At 41.0% G+C, this 19998-nt stretch overlaps 2 long non-coding RNA genes across 2 annotated transcripts; both read right to left on the reverse strand.

The window, feature by feature from the left end:
• Window positions 1-563: 563 nt before the first annotated feature.
• On the reverse strand, window positions 564-7852 carry LOC145423956 (uncharacterized). Its single transcript, XR_013904900.1, has 2 exons — window positions 2699-7852; window positions 564-2667 (listed from the first exon to the last, which is right to left on the reverse strand). It is a non-coding gene; the product is annotated as an uncharacterized LOC145423956 (long non-coding RNA).
• Window positions 7853-10137: 2285 nt separating this feature from the next.
• LOC145424001 (uncharacterized) lies at window positions 10138-11944 on the reverse strand. The gene is made up of 2 exons (XR_013904953.1): window positions 10982-11944; window positions 10138-10736 (listed from the first exon to the last, which is right to left on the reverse strand). It is a non-coding gene; the product is annotated as an uncharacterized LOC145424001 (long non-coding RNA).
• Between the last annotated feature and the right edge of the window lie 8054 nt (window positions 11945-19998).

Raw genomic sequence — 19998 nt, forward strand, 5'->3', positions numbered from 1 at the left:
TCAAGGCAACATTTTTTTATTTTTGTTTTTTCAACTTTTTCAGCTTTTTTCAGCAGACATCTTCAGCGTTAAGGCATCCACACAGCATTTTCGCAGGAAATGCAAATTTTTCTAGTTATATTTCATTTTTTATTTTATACATTTTATTTTGTGATGTGATGTGAGCGCAGGTGCAACCCAACAGGCCCCAAACGTTCCTGGCAGCAAGTAAAAATCAAATATAAAAATATAGTCCAAACAGGTAAGGTGTAATTGTATTATGAGCCACAGTGCTTGGTCTGTTTGTCCGATGTAAATCAATTGCAGTTAGAGGCTACATTAATTTCCCCTCTGTAAGCACTTATTGAAATTATCTGAGCACATTACAAGTAAATATTTGCTTACTCTGTATGCTCAAATGTGGCCCGTTATAGCCAACAGAAAAAAAGCGGAGGCCCGAAAAACAGGTGGGGGTCCTCCACCACCACCACTCACAGAACCTGGCCACTTGGCTTCTGTTAAGATTCAATATTGAGGAAGGGTACAAGAGGTGATCGAAGAATAACCACACCGATCCGGCCGGGTGAAGTCAAACGATGATTTTAATGAATACACGCGTGGGAAGACACTCTGTACGCAGACAGCCAGTAGTCTTCAACTTAATCAAAGCATGAACAGATATTTTATAGCATCAGGGTTTGTTTACTGACGCCCCTTCATACGTCACAGACACATTTTATACATAGATCAGATCAACATCATCATGACTTTTCACCCAGAAAATCATCTCCTATTTTCATGGCTTGGTACTTTCCGTTCTTATCTTAAAATGAATTGTTCCTCTTTCTTGTCGAGACAACAAGAAACGGTTCCTCTTTTACCGAGACAATTTTGTAATTACAGCCAAACATAACTAACCTCTTCCTCTAAATAAATCTAATTTAAAGTGTGTGTGTGTGTGTGTGTTGACCTCACATGCTCTTTCTCAATTCACCTGTTGCACTTCTGACCTTTTACCAGACCAGAAGCTCACTGAGACTATGTGTATGTCTTCTACTAAATAAATGTTTTAATCAAGAACCTCTACTAAAACCTTAATATAAAATGATAAAGCTATCTGTTACATTGTTAAAGCCTCGTCTTAGCCTGCGGCTCAAAATAACTTCCTGCTTCTTTCTGCATACAACTTCCTGTCAGCCTGCAACTCAGTCTTTCTGAAAGAGACACTGTCTAAACCTTGGAATGCAATATCCATGCTGCAAATTATATTATTAATGCAATAACAATTATTTAACAATAGCAGTAAAATAATTTCCCTCCTCGACACTCCCCCTTTTGACCTCTGAAAACCAGAGGTCACAATACATTGTGTCCTCACGCAGACCCTTCTCTGGTGGTCTCGAACCTCGAGATCTCCAGGATCCTCGCCCCTCCTGTGGTCGCCGAGATCAGTCTTCTGCAAAGGAAACAAAACACCTTTTCTTGCATCTCCCTAACTTATCCTATCTGGGACTCTTTAATTAAAAGCATGATCCTAATTATGCTCTTAACTTATTGACTTGTATTTATGTATACTCTTCAACGTTACTCATCACTTTAAACTCTTTGAGCCCTGCTTTCACGTCCAGTTGCTCGCTCTATTTTCCCTTATCTGATCATCAACATCCTGTGCACAAATTGTCGCTGCTGCAAGTTAATCTACTCCAAAAGAAAACAACCACTTTAATCAATTAAGTTCAAGCATATAAGCAATTACTCCTGTATACATTTCATCATAGCTAAATGCTGCCTTGAAACAACTCCTATGTGTTAACACTAACTTCATTTTAAAACCTCACATTTCCTATGTTATCACCTGTTTCGGTATAGCCTTTTTATTTCATTTTGCTCCTTTTAATGTAACAATACCTCCTAATTCTAGTTTATCAGACTTAACCAAAATATATGCTTTCCTTCCTCTTTGGTCCTTCTTTAAGTTCAGTTAAAAGCTAAATGAATTTAAGGCCTTTTGCCTAGAATCAATACTGTCATGTGTGTTTCTTAACTCTGTGTCTGTAAGCGTGTGCAATCCTTCATGAACTCATATTATCCTCACAGTAGATTGGCTAATCATAGCGCTAGCCAAAGGCTCGTGACCCTCCAGAGACAAATTTGAGCCACAACTCCTTTAAAAGCACAAAATGCAATATGTATAAAAATCATTTCTATTTATAAGCTCCCCCTTTTATCCTAAAAATACCTCCTATGTAATATCTGTATGTGTAAGCCTACATTATAACCACTTCTTCTAAAGATCAAAAAATCAAACCTGTTCTACCCCTTCAACCCTCACTAATTTTCCCTCTAAGATTTATTCACAGCTTTGAAAAACTGGCATTGTATCTTCTAAACAGGATTCATGGTCCTGGGCCATGTTGGCCCAGCATTCTTGGTTCCTTGTATTTTCGCTCCTTATTTAGGCCAGGTTTTCTGAGGTGTCCTGTTGTGGTGTTCCCTAAGTGTTTTTTCCCTTTGTGACTCTTACCCCCTTGTGCCCCTCTGTCTATTTATGAGCTCTCGTCTCTCTTTGTGTTTATTCCATGTTTCCCCCAGCCTGTTATGTCTGTGTTCTCCCCGTGCTCTGGGTGTATTTAAGTTGTGTCTTCTGATATTGTAGTTCCTGGTTCGTCTATATTGTTTCCCCTCGGTCTCCCTGCGTCTCTTGTGTATTTCCCCGGACCTCCCTGCATCCTCGTTTCTGGTTTGTGTTATTAGCTTACCCAGTTTTCCGGTTTCTTGTTTTTCCACCAGTGCTGTTTTGTGCCCACCGTTGTAAATAAATATTCACCTGCACCAGAGCTGCCGCCTTTTGGGTCCTTTTCTACAACTCCACACGGCTTGCCTCGCAAACCGTGACAAGTTCACTTTTAATCCTTTAACCTTAACTTAAAAATACCAGTTTCAGTTTTACCATATCCAAATGATCAAAAACCCAAAAGGTCCTAAAATGATCCTAAATTATTAAGCAATTAAATTATTAAACCCTAAACCCCCCTTTATCTTGATACATTTCATGTGTCAAGATACTATACAAAACTTAAAACTGCTCAGTTTTCCCCACTCATGATCCAATCTATGTCATAAAAATAAACTTAAAACAGAACAGTTATCAGTCATGTGTTTCTACAATTAATGGTAACTGAGTTACATCAAAAAATATTTCCCCTTTAGCATTTGGCATTCTCCCAACAATATACTATAATCTCATAATCTAACCCCACCTAATAAAACAAAACAGAAATTTTCTCTGGTAAAAACAAATTGTTTGTCCACATTTATTCACCCTCACATTCACTCACATGCAGTCACACCATATATTTGCTGATAGTGGAGCTTCCCGCACGATCAGATACTCCACCCTCAGCAAAATGAGCTCAGTCATTTTTATTTTCCATAGGGAAATATTTCTTTATGCTTTTGGACTGGATTGACTCGCATAAAATCCTTTTTACAGGGACTTACGACCTTGATCAGTCCCCACAGGTAGCTCTCCTCAGCCAATTGTAATCTGGAAAGCCCCCTTATATTTGCTCCTCCCGAGAACTTTCAGCGCCGTTATTCACTGTTGCAGGCCTGCTTAAAACAGAAATGAAAAAAAAATAGAGCTGATTGTTAGCTCATAAAAACAAAACAAAATCACCTGACAGGTTTTCTTTAAGTGCACTGTTACAAAATAATGGGCCCAATTTTAGACATGTCCATGTTTCCTAAAACTCCCTCTATTAAAAACAAAAATAACAACAACAACCTACCTGACAGAATCAACCCATCACCACAACAACCTTAAACACACAAATCTTGCCACCACATAATTTCACCTCCTCAATACACCAAAAGTCTCATTAAAACCACTCAATTTGCACACAAAAATCACCCCCTTATGCTCTATAACATACTTCAATTCAGCATAAAACCCCCTTACGACATCATATAATCACTAAACTATAAATTTCCTACCCCAATCTGCACTTCTCGTCTCTGCTATGCTTCCTCTTCCTGAAAGTCACAGTCACACACACACTCCAGCTAATTTGCATACTGAGTCATCTCTCAAGAAGCTGTAACAACAGAAACATATGTTTAAACATTCCCAACTCATTAAATCATTTTATTTCTTCCAACAGTGATCACTAGTGTTGATCACTCAGTACGAGAGCACTCCTAAGTCACTCTTTTTTAAAACTACTTTAATCCCTTTTTCGTTTTCATAACTCCCTTTGTCATATGGCTTATTCTATTCCTCAATTACAAACTCAAATGTATTTTATTAAACATTCACACCCTTGTATCATTCATACAAAATAGCAAGCTGTTCTTCATTGCCTATGTTTGTGTTCTTAGCTAGGTTTAATCAGTGTCTATGCATTAAACTCCATGAGCTTGTCTTGTCTTGTCTTTATAAGTTTAATGCATTTTCTGTTTGTGTGTGTGAATTTGCATATGGTGCTTTTACAGTGTGTCAGACTCCTTCATAATTTTGCCTTTAAACAGTCAATTTTCTCCTCCCCAAATTTACTAACCCAAATTCTGATTTCCTACCTTAAATAGCAGCATTCCTTGTCCTCAGCCAGAAGGTAGGGCTCCACTTGCCACTTTCCACCTCCACCCTAGCCCAGCGGTCTTACCCGTCAGGTCCGAGAGTATTCGTGACTGTGCCTGCCTTAGGTTGTCCCAGGGTTTCGAGGTGGGATCTTACCCGTCATGGGCTATCCAGCCTTCCATACTCGCCTGATACGGGGCCCAAGTGGGCAGGGGAGGGAACACACTGGCTCTGGGAATTAAAGGAATGTAAGCTGCTTCCTTCATTGCATCTTATGTTAAACTATCTCTATAATAAGCTATCTCAATTCTGACTCCTTCCTAGAATAATTTCACATATGGCACTTTGTGTATGTGTGTTTTCTATTCATTAATGTAATTGTCAGTTATTTTCTCTCTTCATTTTACTTTATTTATCTGTTTGTTTGTAACGTTCTACTTTAGTTCTACTAAACCTTGATGTAAAAAACAATACTCCCTTATTTCACGCACACACTCTGCATTTTGCCTACGCACACACTTCTCTCTCAGACTTCCTCTGTTCACACATCACCTTGCACTCACTCTACTATCAACTTTCATAGTGTTATTATTATTTAGTATTTTGTACACCTCACACAGAATCATTCAAATCGAGTACTCACAGCATTCACATCACAACCTTCAACTTTCACTTTCGATCCTGCAAGACGCAGAGATGGACATCTCCTTCACCTAACATAAAACTAAATTACCATATCAACATACAATTACTGAAATTCAAACTCAAATACACCATCTGTTTTAATAAAGTCAAAGAGTAAACAGGTGTACCAAGTGTATGTACTTATGTGTTTTAAACTGAAAGAAAAAGAAACTCAAAACTCTCATAACATCACTCATGCATCTCTTAAATTAAAAACACTTTCAAACTTTAAAACCTCCTACTTTACATCACCAAAGAAATACCTCTCACACCTTCATTCATCATTCAAAACCTTCTAGTCACCGCATTCACACTTAAACTGTGACTAGAGTTGAAGAATATAACTCAAAACACAATTTCCTAAGAGTATTTTAGACATGCTTGTCATAATCAAAAAAGCAAGTAAAAAACAAACAAACAAAAAATTGAAACCTCCATTAATTCTCACCGCACACACAAGAAATTGAAAAAATAAAACCCACCAGCAGCTAATGCTGGAGAACAGTTACTACTGAAAGTCATGTGTTAGTCTTAAGTATATACAGTGCACTCAATATATTTATATATCTACATCCAAACTCAATCAATTACTATACATCCACTACGGCAACTCAAAACTTTATTTATAGTCCTTTGCTAAACATAAATGGCATTTTAAACACACACTCTACAATGTTTGCAGCAGTATTTGTAAAACCAACTGTGGCTTAAACAGTTCACTGCTTACTCATTTGCATTTTCACTCACACACACACCTCCAAAAATAGCAGCAGGCAGTCAGTGCATTACTGACTCGACACACAGAGATCTCTTATTACAAAGACGTCTTATATTTACAACTACTGTCAGATCTGTCAGCTTTAGCGCCTAACCAATTTAGACAAATTTAAAATAACCGCCCACCAATTAACCAGTATCAAGACTTTAACTGTTTCTGGCCTCATTTCTAAAATCCCTAACTCAATTTAAAAGCGTCAACCAACCCAAACTTTGCCTGAAGCTCTATTTTTGGCATTTCACAGCCAAGGCTTACCTCGAAGTGTTAAGTTAAAGTTACACGCCCGAAGACCAACTTCTCCTGTCCAAAAAAGCGCAGATACCGTTGCAAACGGTAAGGAGACTCTAACTCCTAGCTTAATTCCGGGATGCCCTGTACCCCACAGCTAAACCACACTGAACTAACCCTCTTCGCCGAGAGGTCAATGTCGCGCGTCCACGACAAGGAGGGAGCGTAACCTCCGGGCTCTGCGCTTCCTAGCAGACTCGAACTGCCGTTCTAGAATAATTTAGAATATTTTGAAACAACAATCAACACCCGAAACAAGTGTATAACTGAGGCAGGTGCAACCTAGTGGCCAATTTGACCGCTCAGGTCCACTCTTATGACCAAATTTGGACTCTAACCAACACAATAACCAATTCCCTACCAACCTACTTGAGACTCTAACTCAATTTCTTTGGGACTTCAACCCATTATTTAAACTTTTCTTATCAGACTCTTAACTACTTTCATTTCTTCTTAGCAGAACTCTAACTGCTTCAACTCATGAGATTTTCATCAAAATCAAAACAGACATCCACCAGTAACTTCAGTGAGTAGACTTAAATTTTATCATGTCCAATTTGGCACACTTTGGAAATAATTCAACAGGTAGTGCCTTACCTTTTGGATAAGCCGGCTTATGCCCACTCACTTAGACCACTGGAATTCACGTCTGCCCGTCAGACCACCCAAGACCCCGGATTTCTCCGTCCAAACCTCCAACTCTCCTTCCCCAATAACCGGACGAAGCCCCCAAATGTTAAGATTCAATATTGAGGAAGGGTACAAGAGGTGATCGAAGAATAACCACACCGATCCGGCCGGGTGAAGTCAAACGATGATTTTAATGAATACACGCGTGGGAAGACACTCTGTACGCAGACAGCCAGTAGTCTTCAACTTAATCAAAGCATGAACAGATATTTTATAGCATCAGGGTTTGTTTACTGACGCCCCTTCATACGTCACAGACACATTTTATACATAGATCAGATCAACATCATCATGACTTTTCACCCAGAAAATCATCTCCTATTTTCATGGCTTGGTACTTTCCGTTCTTATCTTAAAATGAATTGTTCCTCTTTCTTGTCGAGACAACAAGAAACGGTTCCTCTTTTACCGAGACAATTTTGTAATTACAGCCAAACATAACTAACCTCTTCCTCTAAATAAATCTAATTTAAAGTGTGTGTGTGTGTGTGTGTTGACCTCACATGCTCTTTCTCAATTCACCTGTTGCACTTCTGACCTTTTACCAGACCAGAAGCTCACTGAGACTATGTGTATGTCTTCTACTAAATAAATGTTTTAATCAAGAACCTCTACTAAAACCTTAATATAAAATGATAAAGCTATCTGTTACATTGTTAAAGCCTCGTCTTAGCCTGCGGCTCAAAATAACTTCCTGCTTCTTTCTGCATACAACTTCCTGTCAGCCTGCAACTCAGTCTTTCTGAAAGAGACACTGTCTAAACCTTGGAATGCAATATCCATGCTGCAAATTATATTATTAATGCAATAACAATTATTTAACAATAGCAGTAAAATAATTTCCCTCCTCGACACTTCCACATTTGTGATAATGTTGGCAGCATCACATATGATCTTCACAGTGCAGAGAACACAAATTAGCATCCATTACTATAATGAAATAATTTGTTAGTTTGAAATGCTACAGGGAACTATGTACCTGCACATTAATGCTGTGGAAAGACTTCCTGTTCACATAGTCTCCTTCATTTACTGAAGGAACAATGATTGGAATGTGAGTGCCATCTATACAGCCAATCACGCCTGGGAACCGTGAGAATAAATGTAAAATTTAAGTAGTAGTTCAAGTATCACCACATCATGAATTAAGTTTTGTTCATCCTGATACCTGCAATTTTGTGGAATCCCTCTTTGATGAATCTTGTGGGTCTGTGACCGGGGAACACCACAAATGAGTACAGGAGACGTTTCAGTGCAACTGTGACATTCCTGACTGCCCGACAGACGGTAGCCTTGGAAACGTGCTCAGCGTCACCAATATTATACAGAAAGCTCCCGTTTGCAAAAAACCGAAGTGCAATACAAATAATATGTACAGAACTGAGAGAATGTCCACGATGTGTCTTATGAGCAATATTAGGCCTGAGGATGTTGTTCAAATAAATTATAGATTGTGCTGAAAAACGGTAACGTTCACACAGAAAATCATCAGGAAATGATAAAATGTCCAAACACGCTCTAATCACTCTCTCCCGGCGGAGAGCTCTGCGGAGAATTTGGGCTTCAACATCTACTGGCTCTTCAAGGAAGGGGCACGCCATGTCTGACACTTCCTACAGTCAGGTTTCCGACAAAGAGGCGGAGAAAGTCAGGGTTAGTTGAAGTAAACCTGCTAGGGAGCAGGTTAGCTTCACGGAGAGTGTCGTCATAGTAACTCACTCAGGATTAATCTAAACTCGCTTTGTGAAACCGAAAACCCAGAGTTTTCGTTAACTCAGGGTTTACTTACTCAGAGTTTGCACTAAACCGGCTTCCTGAAATAGGGCCCTGGACACTCAAACACACAATAATAACATGGAGTGAACCACCACTCACAACCACTGGCACTTTATATAGCCTCTGTAGAAATTATCCACACCCTCACTTATCTTAACTGCACTACTGTATAGCACTGTGTAAATAATCATTCTGTACATTCGATAATCTTTAATCCTACAACTGTTTACAACTTGCATAGTTCCCATTTCTGTATAGTTTTTCATATTTATATCCTGTTCATAGCCTGTACATACTTAGTTATAGAATATTCACAACATACTTCATACCGTGTACATTATAACATACCATAATAGAGCCATTTCTGTAATATACTTACATATCTATACTATTGCTAATATATATTGTAATATATCTATATCACTAAAGCACTTCTGGATGGATGCAAACTGCATTTCGTTGCCCTCTACCTGTGCATGTGCAATGAATATAAAGTTGAATTCTAATTCTAACAAGCTGAAACGTCAAGACTGGGCCAAGAAATATCTCAAGACTGGTTTTTCTAAGGTTTTATGGACTGATGAAATGAGAGTGAGTCTTGATGGGCCAGATGGATGGGCCCGTGGCTGGATTGGTAAAGGGCAGAGAGCTCCAGTCCCACTCAGACGCCAGCAAGGTGGAGGTGGAGTACTGGTTTGGGCTGGTATCATCAAAGATGAGCTTGTGGGGCCTTTTCGGGTTGAGGATGGAGTCAAGCTCAACTCCCAGTCCTACTGCCAGTTTCTGGAAGACACCTTCTTCAAGCAGTGGTACAGGAAGAAGTCTGCATCCTTCAAGAAAAACATGATTTTCATGCAGGACAATGCTCCATCACACGCGTCCAAGTACTCCACAGCGTGGCTGGCAAGAAAGGGTATAAAAGAAGAAAAACTAATGACATGGTCTCCTTGTTCACCTGATCTGAACCCCATTGAGAACCTGTGGTCCATCATCAAATGTGAGATTTACAAGGAGGGAAAACAGTACACCTCTCTGAACAGTGTCTGGGAGGCTGTGGTTGCTGCTGCACACAATGTTGATGGTGAACAGATCAAAACACTGACAGAATCCATGGATGGCAGGCTTTTGAGTGTCCTTGCAAAGAAAGGTGGCTATATTGGTCGCTGATTTGTTTTTGTTTTTGAATGTCAGAAATGTATATTTGTGAATGTGGAGATGTTATATTGGTTTCACTGGTAAAAATAAATCATTGAAATGGGTATATATTTGTTTTTTGTTAAGTTGCCTAATAATTATGCACTCCCTGTATATGGTGATAAATATCTTTGGTCATATGGTCCTGCTCTGTCTGTCACCTTCTGTGTTGAGCTCATTGTTTCCTCTGTAGTGGCTGAGCTGAGTCCAAGTAGCTGAAAATGTTCCTCTGCTGCTCCGTCAGACTCTCCTCCTCCTGCTGATCAGCTGGGACACAAAACAGATCTTTGTTAGGCTCCACACTGCACTGAAGAGTCAAAGTGTCTCATATGTTCATCTGACAAGTAAAAGAACACATTTTTGTTTCCCGAGGTGGGCAACTTGTTGGAAACAAACACAAAAGGTTTGAGCACTGATACCTGCCATTGCTGGCATTGAAAGATGCAACGCCAGCAATGTGGATTGGTTTGAGTCTTGACAATCCACATTGCTGCCATCTTTCAATATGTTTGAATGCACCAGTGTAAGTGCAGCCACTCAGACTCAATGTGTTCATAGAAACAGGTGCAGATGTGTCACGAGTTCATCCAGCAGTAGCTATGGCACTTGGCCACAGGGGGCAGCAGTGGACTGACCTGCATTCGAGACTGCTCCAGCTGCTCTGTGACAGTCAGTAGATCTGCTACAAATTGCAGATCATATGCAAGTTTTGGAAATGACATTATAAATATTCCTAACTTAGCCACGGCAGCCATGTTGATGTATTACCTGGGCAGGGATAGCCCAGTAGGTAAAATGGTCGCCCCATGATCGGAAGGTCGGCGGTTCGAATCCACTTAACGGCTACCCTGAGGTACCCCTGAGCAAGGTACCGTCCCTACACACTGCTCCCCGGGCGCCTGCTTAGTGGGCTGCCCACTGCTTCACTGAGTGAATGGGTCAAATGCAGAGAAAAACAAGTAATTTCCCCATGGGGATCAATAAATATCCATTATTATTATTATTATTATTACCTATATTGGCTGAAAATGTTCATTTGCAGAGAAAAGACACAGGCAGACTGTGCTTACAGGACAACAACAACAACAATCTTTATTTATAGAGCACATTTAAAAACCAACGGCATGCCAAAGTGCTTAACATAGAACAAATTAACACAAGTATAATCAGAGTCATAAAAATAAAAGTGTAGAATTATGTTCACAGGAAAAAGCCACCAATAGAAAAAATATAACTATAGCACATAGCTATAGCACAATATACAGTGGGGCAAAAAAGTATTTAGTCAGCCACCGATTGTGCAAGTTCCCCCACCTAAAATGATGACAGAGGTCAGTAATTTGCACCAGAGGTACACTTCAACTGTGAGAGACAGAATGTGAAAAAAAAAATCCATGAATCCACATGGTAGGATTTGTAAAGAATTTATTCGTAAATCGGGGTGGAAAATAAGTATTTGGTCAATAACAAAAATACAACTCAATACTTTGTAACATAACCTTTGTTGGCAATAACAGAGGTCAAACGTTTACTATAGGTCTTTACCAGGTTTGCACACACAGTAGCTGGTATTTTGGCCCATTCCTCCATGCAGATCTTCTCGAGAGCAGTGATGTTTTGGGGCTGTCGCCGAGCAACACGGACTTTCAACTCCCGCCACAGATTTTCTATGGGGTTGAGGTCTGGAGACTGGCTAGGCCACTCCAGGACTTTCAAATGCTTCTTACGGAGCCACTCCTTTGTTGCCCGGGCGGTGTGTTTTGGATCATTGTCATGTTGGAAGACCCAGCCTCGTTTCATCTTCAAAGTTCTCACTGATGGAAGGAGGTTTTGGCTCAAAATCTCACGATACATGGCCCCATTCATCCTGTCCTTAACACGGATCAGTCGTCCTGTCCCCTTGGCAGAAAAACAGCCCCATAGCATGATGTTTCCACCCCCATGCTTCACAGTAGGTATGGTGTTCTTGGGATGCAACTCAGTATTCTTCTTCCTCCAAACATGACGAGTTGAGTTTATACCAAAAAGTTCTACTTTGATTTCATCTGACCACATGACATTCTCCCAATCCTCTGCTGTATCATCCATGTGCTCTCTGGCAAACTTCAGACAGGCCTGGACATGCACTGGCTTCAGCAGCGGAACACGTCTGGCACTGCGGGATTTGATTCCATGCCGTTGTAGTGTGTTACTGATGGTGACCTTTGTTACTTTGGTCCCAGCTCTCTGCAGGTCATTCACCAGGTCCCCCCGTGTGGTTCTGGGATCTTTGCTCACCGTTCTCATGATCATTTTGACCCCACGGGATGAGATCTTGCGTGGAGCCCCAGATCGAGGGAGATTATCAGTGGTCTTGTATGTCTTCCATTTTCTGATGATTGCTCCCACAGTTGATTTTTTTCACACCAAGCTGCTTGCCTATTGTAGATTCACTCTTCCCAGTCTGATGCAGGTCTACAATACTTTTCCTGGTGTCCTTCGAAAGCTCTTTGGTCTTGGCCATGGCGGAGTTTGGAGTCTGACTGTTTGAGGCTGTGGACAGGTGTCTTTTATACAGATGATGAGTTCAAACAGGTGCCATTCATACAGGTAATGAGTGGGGGACAGAAAAGCTTCTTACAGAAGACGTTACAGGTCTGTGAGAGCCAGAGATTTTCCTTGTTTGAGGTGACCAAATACTTATTTTCCACCCTGATTTACAAATAAATTCTTTACAAATCCTACCATGTGGATTCATGGATTTTTTTTTCACATTCTGTCTCTCACAGTTGAAGTGTACCTCTGGTGCAAATTACTGACCTCTGTCATCATTTTAAGTGGGGGAACTTGCACAATCGGTGACTGACTAAATACTTTTTTGCCCCACTGTAACTGTGCCATCAACACACAATGGGGATAAGACATACACAGTGCAAATAAAAAGCAAGATAGGAAAATTAGTAAAATAAATCACTGCAGACAAGGCCAGCATTTAACCGGTAGAAAACGCAAGATTAAACAAATACGTTTTAAGCCGTGATTTAAAAGATTGAATAGAGTCAGACGCCCGAATGCCAATGGGAAGTTTGTTCCACAACTCTGGTGCGGCCAGGGCAAACGCTCGATCACCTCTAGACTTCAGCCGAGATCTAGGCTGCACCAACAGTAACTGTGAGGATGATCTTAAAGCCCTAGCAGGAACATATAAGCTTAAGAGTTCCTTAAGATAGCTCGGTGCTGTGTTATTAGTGATTTTAAAAGTAAACAGCAGGATTTTAAATTGGATACGGTATTTCACAGGCAACCAGTGCAAATCAGCTAGGACGGGAGTAATGTGGGCAAACTTCTTAGTTTTGGTTAGAATGCGTGCAGCAGCATTTTGGACTGTCTGTAATCTATGGAGGAGGGAGAGTGGAGTCCAAAATAGAGTGAATTGCAGTAATCCAGCCTCGAAGTTACAAAGACATGGATGAGTTTTTCCAGGTCTTTATGCGAGATATACTGCCTGGCCTTAGAAATAAGGCGGAGTTGGTAAAAACTGGATCTAACAACAGCAGACACTTATCAAGTTTAAATGAGCTGTCAAGTAACACGCCCAAATTCCTAACAGTGTCGGAAAAGGAGCTAGTGAGAAAACCAAAAGCATCACGAAGTTTGGCACGAAGGACGTCACTGCCAAAGACCACAATTTCAGTTTTCTTATCATTAAGGATAAGAGTATTTGCCAGGAGCCATTGCCTGACCTCACACATGCACCCTCGAAAACTATTCAAGGACAAAGCTAGGTCATCATTTAACTCAAAGTAGATCTGAATGTCATCAGCATAATAATGAAAAGCGATGTGATATTTCTCAAAGATAGCGCTTAATGGAAGCATGTACAATGAGAACAGAGTAGGGCCTAACACAGATCCCTGAGGGACACCACAACAGACAGGTACAGCGGAGGAAGAGGAAGTGACCAAGTGAACCGAGGAGAGCCGATTGGAGAAGTATGATTTAAACCAATCCAAGGCAACACCCTTGATGCCTACAGTGTGCTCAAGTCTCGCCAATAGGATTTTATGATCAACCATATCGAAAGCCGACGATAAATCCAATAGCACTAGGACCGAGGAGCGTCCATTGTCAGCTTTTAGTAGAAGGTCATTGAGAACTCGGAGCAGCGCTGACTCAGTGCTATGATGTGGTTTGAAGGCCAATTGGAATTTATCATTAATGCTATTCTCATCCAGGTAGGCCTGGAGTTGAAGCAACACTATCTTCTCAAGAATTTTGGCCAAGAACGGAAGCTTGGAAATCGGCCTATAGTTCGCATAATCATTATAATCGAGGTTCCTTTTTTTAAGAACAGGCTGAATTATAGCATGTTTAAAGGCTGATGGTACGCAACCAGAGACCAAAGAAGAGTTCAAAAGGGACAATATACTAGGTCCAATTGCACTAAAACAGTCCTTAACTATACGAGATGGAAGAACATCATATACGAGATTAGTATTGTTCAGTTATTCAACCAGACGCTTAAGAGTAGGGAGTGAAACGGGTTCAAACTGATAGAAGGAAGAGGAACAGTCAGGGGTAAACGCAGGGCCTGTCATTAAAGGAAGAGCAGATTTAAGAGATGAGACTTTATCTAAAAAATAATTTAAAAATTGTTCGCAAAGAACCGGGAGCACGGCAGCGGCATAGTGGGGCAGGGGTTGACCACAGAGTTAAAAATTTTAAATAAAATTCGAGGATTGTTACCATTGGTAGAGATAATTTTTGAAAGAAAAGCTGCTTTAGCCATTTTGGCAGCAGTTTGAAACTTCAAGCGACTAGTACGTAGGATGTCGTAAGATGCCTGGAGTTTATCTTTCCTCCACCTTCTCTCATCCCGCCGACACGCACGTCGTAGAGCGCGAACAGAGTCACTTAACCAACATTGTGAGTAAGTTCTGGGGTGCTTCATTTTAATAGGTGCCACAGTGTCGAGGATGGAGGAACATGTAGTTAACAGGGTATTGGCAAAATTCTCAACCATATGAGGGGTAAGACAATCTGACGTAATAGATGCAGAATACACAAAAGAAGCAGAGAATTTCACCACAGTATCAGCATTAACAGTACGCACATCACATAATAACGTTACATGTTATTATGTGATGTTACTGAAATCATCATGAATAACAGGAGTGGTGATTCCTGTAACTTTGTGTATATAATTTGGCATTTCTTACTGATGTAGGCCAAAAATAAATACATAAACTGAGCACCTGATGGCTTTGAACTTTTGTTGTCCATCTTCCATTGGTTTGAATTTTGCGCTCCAGTACAAACACAAATCCCCCAACCCGAGGATCAGCACAATTAACCTAACAGACCTACACCTTAGTTCACAGATTCACTTTGTCTAAGGTTGATTTCTGGGATTTCACACAACCCAGGATTCAGATCGTGAATCCATGATGGGCTTGGATTTACATCATTATAAATGAAATGTTCTCTACTTGGAAGCAGCCGGCCCCGCCCCTTTTGACGGGTTGTGTGAGACTTTAAATCATCAAACTGTAAATTATAAATTTAAATTGTTATTGATCCTTTACCCCGAGTCCTAAAGTGTAGATTTATTTTCTTACTCTTCTTATATTTATTGTTTGTTTACTTGCACTGCTGTAACTGCAGCCTCGTCGTCTCGTCTCTCTATATGCTGGACTGTCTGTAGCGGAGATGACAATAAAGTTTACTTTGACTTCAGCAGCGCGCAGGCGCACTGAGGGCTCTCGCGCTCACTTTATAGAATTTAGAAAAAACATGGGTGCAGATTATAAGTCTGTATCATAATATCTGTTTGTTGTTTTTATTTTGTTTTGCGAGTTGGTTATTAGATGCCGCTCCAGCCAGCCAGAGACTCCCCGCCGCCCCGCCCTCTCCTCCCTGTGCCGCCAGCAGCAGGCGCACCTCGCAAACGGAGGGCGCACTTACTCCCAGCAAATGGCTGATAGAAAACCGATCGGTGCCTACGAATTTCCCAATATGCGCTGGCATGACGTCGGGGAAGCATGGGTACGACCGATTCTTTTATTTTTTTCTTGCCCGTGATGCCCCCCCCACCACGATGCATTCTATTGGTTTGCACACTTACACACACCCAGCTGTGGTTTCCTGTTTTGCTGGACTCTGGAGAGCCCCGCCTTTAACGCTCTTCTCTCACAGAGAGCAACAGAAAACTTGGAAAAACTCCAGATTGACTGAACTCAGTTCAAAGTTACCTTGACACCTTTAGATGTGAGACGTAGTGATGGTCCGCTTGAAGCTGACGCTCCGGTGCGTGTGTCAGAAAGATCAACGCGCTGCTTCAGAAGCACCGTGTCGAGGCTTGATTCGTTTGGCCAGAGTCACGTGATCAGTGACGTCTGAAGCTTCGTTTAGAACGTACCTTTTTTTAAATCGAACTTTATTGAAACACAATGAGTATACAACATACAAACAGATGAAGTTTACAAAAGAACAGAACATGAACATACAGAACCAGGAGTAAAAAAATGATGATATGAGTAGGCGAAAAAAATCAACATATAAATATTGTTCTGAGAGGCTTTTTGTTGGTTGAGTCTGAAATTGATTGTATGTACAATTCATATCCTTATAAAAAGGCAGAAATATGGTGTTTTATTAATAAACTTACATTCATGGATATAAAATAGCTAAAAGTATTAACAAATATTTTATAAAAAACATTTATCATTCTTCCTGGGGAACTTAAAGAAACAGAATAAAACATTTTCCCATCGTAAAGAAAACTCCCTTAAAATATGGACAATAACAAAACTGCTAAATTCTTCCAGAATCTCTGTGTAGAGGAACCAAAAGAGATGTGCCACAGTTTCTGGATGATCCCCACAGAAAGTTCAATTAGTATTTATGTCTCTTTTAAATGTTACCATATAGTGACTGGCTGGGTCACATTTATGAAGAATTTTATATGAGATTTCCTTCACCTTGTTCACAATTAGATATTTATGGGATCATCCAGACTGTCTTCCAGGTGATATCTGGAACATGTCGGTTCCAGTAAGATATTCTATATATGGGAGAGACATGATATCTTCTTGGAATAAACTACGTATTCTCTTATTGCTGTTACCAAGTTCCTGTGAAAAGCAGATTTTTCCCACTGCTGACTCAGCTGGATCAGGGAGAGTGACTGAGGCAGATATTGAGCTGTCAGTGTTTTTATATAACATTAAAGTCCCTGAGGGTATGGCACCAAGCACCATTGAGAATTCCCCAACACTGACGGGAAAATTATATAGTGTAAGGAATTCATTGTAAGTAAGTAGTACTCCCTCGTTAAATTTTAAAACTTAGTAGCGGCCGCCATTGTTGGCAGCTGAAATTTGTCTGGGCCGCGCTATGAATTCTGGGATATGGTGGGCCACGAAGGACACACCCGACCCATCCTTCAAACTCGGGGGAATGAAGGACGCATTTGAAGGAGTCGAGGAATCGGGACAGCCTTCGTCGCCTGGCTGTGACGTCATCGGCCTTCAAATGCGGCCTCCGGAGGATGCAGCCGACGTTTTGGGACACAGCTTGTGTGTCTTTGTTGGTCATGTGACCTCCCAGGGACTACACATGGAAACGAGCAGTTTAGCTCAAATCTGGCAGGTTTCCATCGTCTGTTTTTGTCCTGATGTCCATGAACATGAACACTGTCCCTGTCAAACACGTCCAGATAATCTGATCCAGTGTTGTTCTTCTTCTGTGGTGTTTGTGATGGAGCAGCAGCTGCTGATCCTGATGTCCTCCACCAAGGGGGCAGCAAATTCAGCTGACTGTCATCATTTATTAAAAAGATGTAACAATGTGACATAATGCAATATAATAGTGTCAGTTACACATTGTGGGTTGCACTGTGGCCAGAATGGACATTACCTCCTGCCTAATGGAAGCTGTCAGCCATCCTGCAACCATGAATTAGATAAGCAGAAGTGAAGGGATTGTTAACAACAATTTAATAATAAAATGTAATGTGATAGTTGCACTTTATTAGCTCTCCACAATCGTATGAATAATAACCATGAATGCACTGCATGCTCATAGCAAGTTCTTTAGGTTTAAAGTGAGATCCTGCTTTAAAGGGCGCTTCATCTGCTGGGAATGACATGTTTCTTCTAGTATGTAAGGCTCAGCCCATCTTACTGGGACTTACTTTTGTAGATCCACATGCTCTAAACCTGCTGCTCCATGATTGGTGCAGAAGCTTTAAGCTACTATTAACAAATAATGACCATGGACTTAGTTGTTACTACAATAACTTATCATTGAGCAACTTTTAATTTTACTTGTAAAACTATGCAAGTAGAATTGAATGGGGCACAGTGAGCTGAGCACAGGCCCACTCTGTGACACTCAGAGGTTTGTGGATATCATACTGAGAGTATTGGACACAGTGCAGCCAGCTTGCAGCCACTTTCCCACCACTTTAGCACAATGTTTACATGAGACTCAGCCACACTAATGTTCCTGGGCAGACATGTGGTGCAGCATGGCTGATGGCACTGTACCTGCAGCTGTCATGGACAAGAACCACTCAATACCTCACCCAAGCCAAGCCTGTGCTGATGTTGTGATCTGAGACCGAGACACTAACCCAGGATCATGATATGATGTTTTGAGAGTTTCACTAAGAATTAGCTCTGATTACAAGATTTCAATCTATCGTAACTCTAATTTGTATTTACTTCAGTTTGTTCATCTTGGAGCTGTGTGCAGCTGAGGACAGTCTTATTATTACCAGGTGAGGATATGTAACAGCCACAGTCTGTAGAGATGATGTCACCATGGAGTGGTGATGTCACTGGAGCTGCCAATATGTGCTCCAGCCAAAGCTACACCAGAGGGTTGTGCTGTGTAACAGGTTGGTGCAGGTGGTGTTATCTACATTTGAACATTAGGCAACAGTCTCATGAAGACACTTTCTATTGTTCACTAAAGACCAACAATAACAGAGACAAAGGGAGAGCAGCAGAACTAGTGCTAACAATTAGCACTGCTAGCCTGCCCACCAACACCAGCTAATGTTCTAAAAACGATGATCAATGATTTTGCTGTAACGGCTCCAGCTGTCTGTGTCAGGGACACGTTGGAGATGAAGTGAGTGATCCAGTGACAAAGGTTTGGAAAGCTGCAGTCAGCTGAGACTAAAGGAGTCACCTGACCGAGAGACCAAATGTTTCACTGAGAACGTCCAGATGAACAGAATCAACCTTTGGGATAATCTGTTCCACACATCCATGTTTCACTTACTGCATTATATTTCCTCATTGCTGTGCACACAGGCCTGTGGCTTATAACCAACTCCAAGTTCAGACTCAGAGGCTGCTGAAGCTGTTTTCTGGAACAGAGACGTGTTGGATATAAAAGCAACTCTTCTTTATGTGTCAGCACTGAGGAAAGGAGCAGCTTCGTTTCTAAGTGTATGAAGGACTGTAGCAGTGTGTGTGTGAGCTTTATTTCACAGACAGAACCATGTCAAAAACACAACTTCAGGTAAAAACAATACAAAATCAAAGAGTCTGATCAGAAGGATTAAACAGAGGAGTGTGGGACTGTTTTTAACAGACAGCAGGTTAAGCCAGGCTGGAGGAGTAAACTGAGCCTCGGTGTGAGCAGCAGTGTGTTTGACAGGAAGCTGAGATAAACAGTCTGGAGCCCATTTAGTGCTTCATATGAAAGTGTGAGGATTTGAAAGCAAATCTAAAATCAAGCAGGAGTCAGTGTGAGAATGATTTGTGCTTTTCCTCAGTCAGATGCTGGGAGTTTCAGTTCATCCATGTTCAGCGTGCTGTGCTTTGTGTAACAGGAGAATATGACAGTATAAATCAAGTCTTCATGTCACTGAAAGCCTCCACAGTCTGCTATGGAGGTGCATCAGTTTGGATTTACAAGAAGAACATTTCTTAAACCTGCCACAAGATGGCGCTCCAACAGAAGGGATGTCCACAGTGTAACACAGACACACACATACTGTGTGAATGTGTGAGTGAATGGGCTTTCAACACAAGGC

Source organism: Astatotilapia calliptera, chromosome 3, assembly GCF_964374335.1.
Source record: "Astatotilapia calliptera chromosome 3, fAstCal68.1, whole genome shotgun sequence".
Taxonomy (NCBI): domain Eukaryota; kingdom Metazoa; phylum Chordata; class Actinopteri; order Cichliformes; family Cichlidae; genus Astatotilapia; species Astatotilapia calliptera.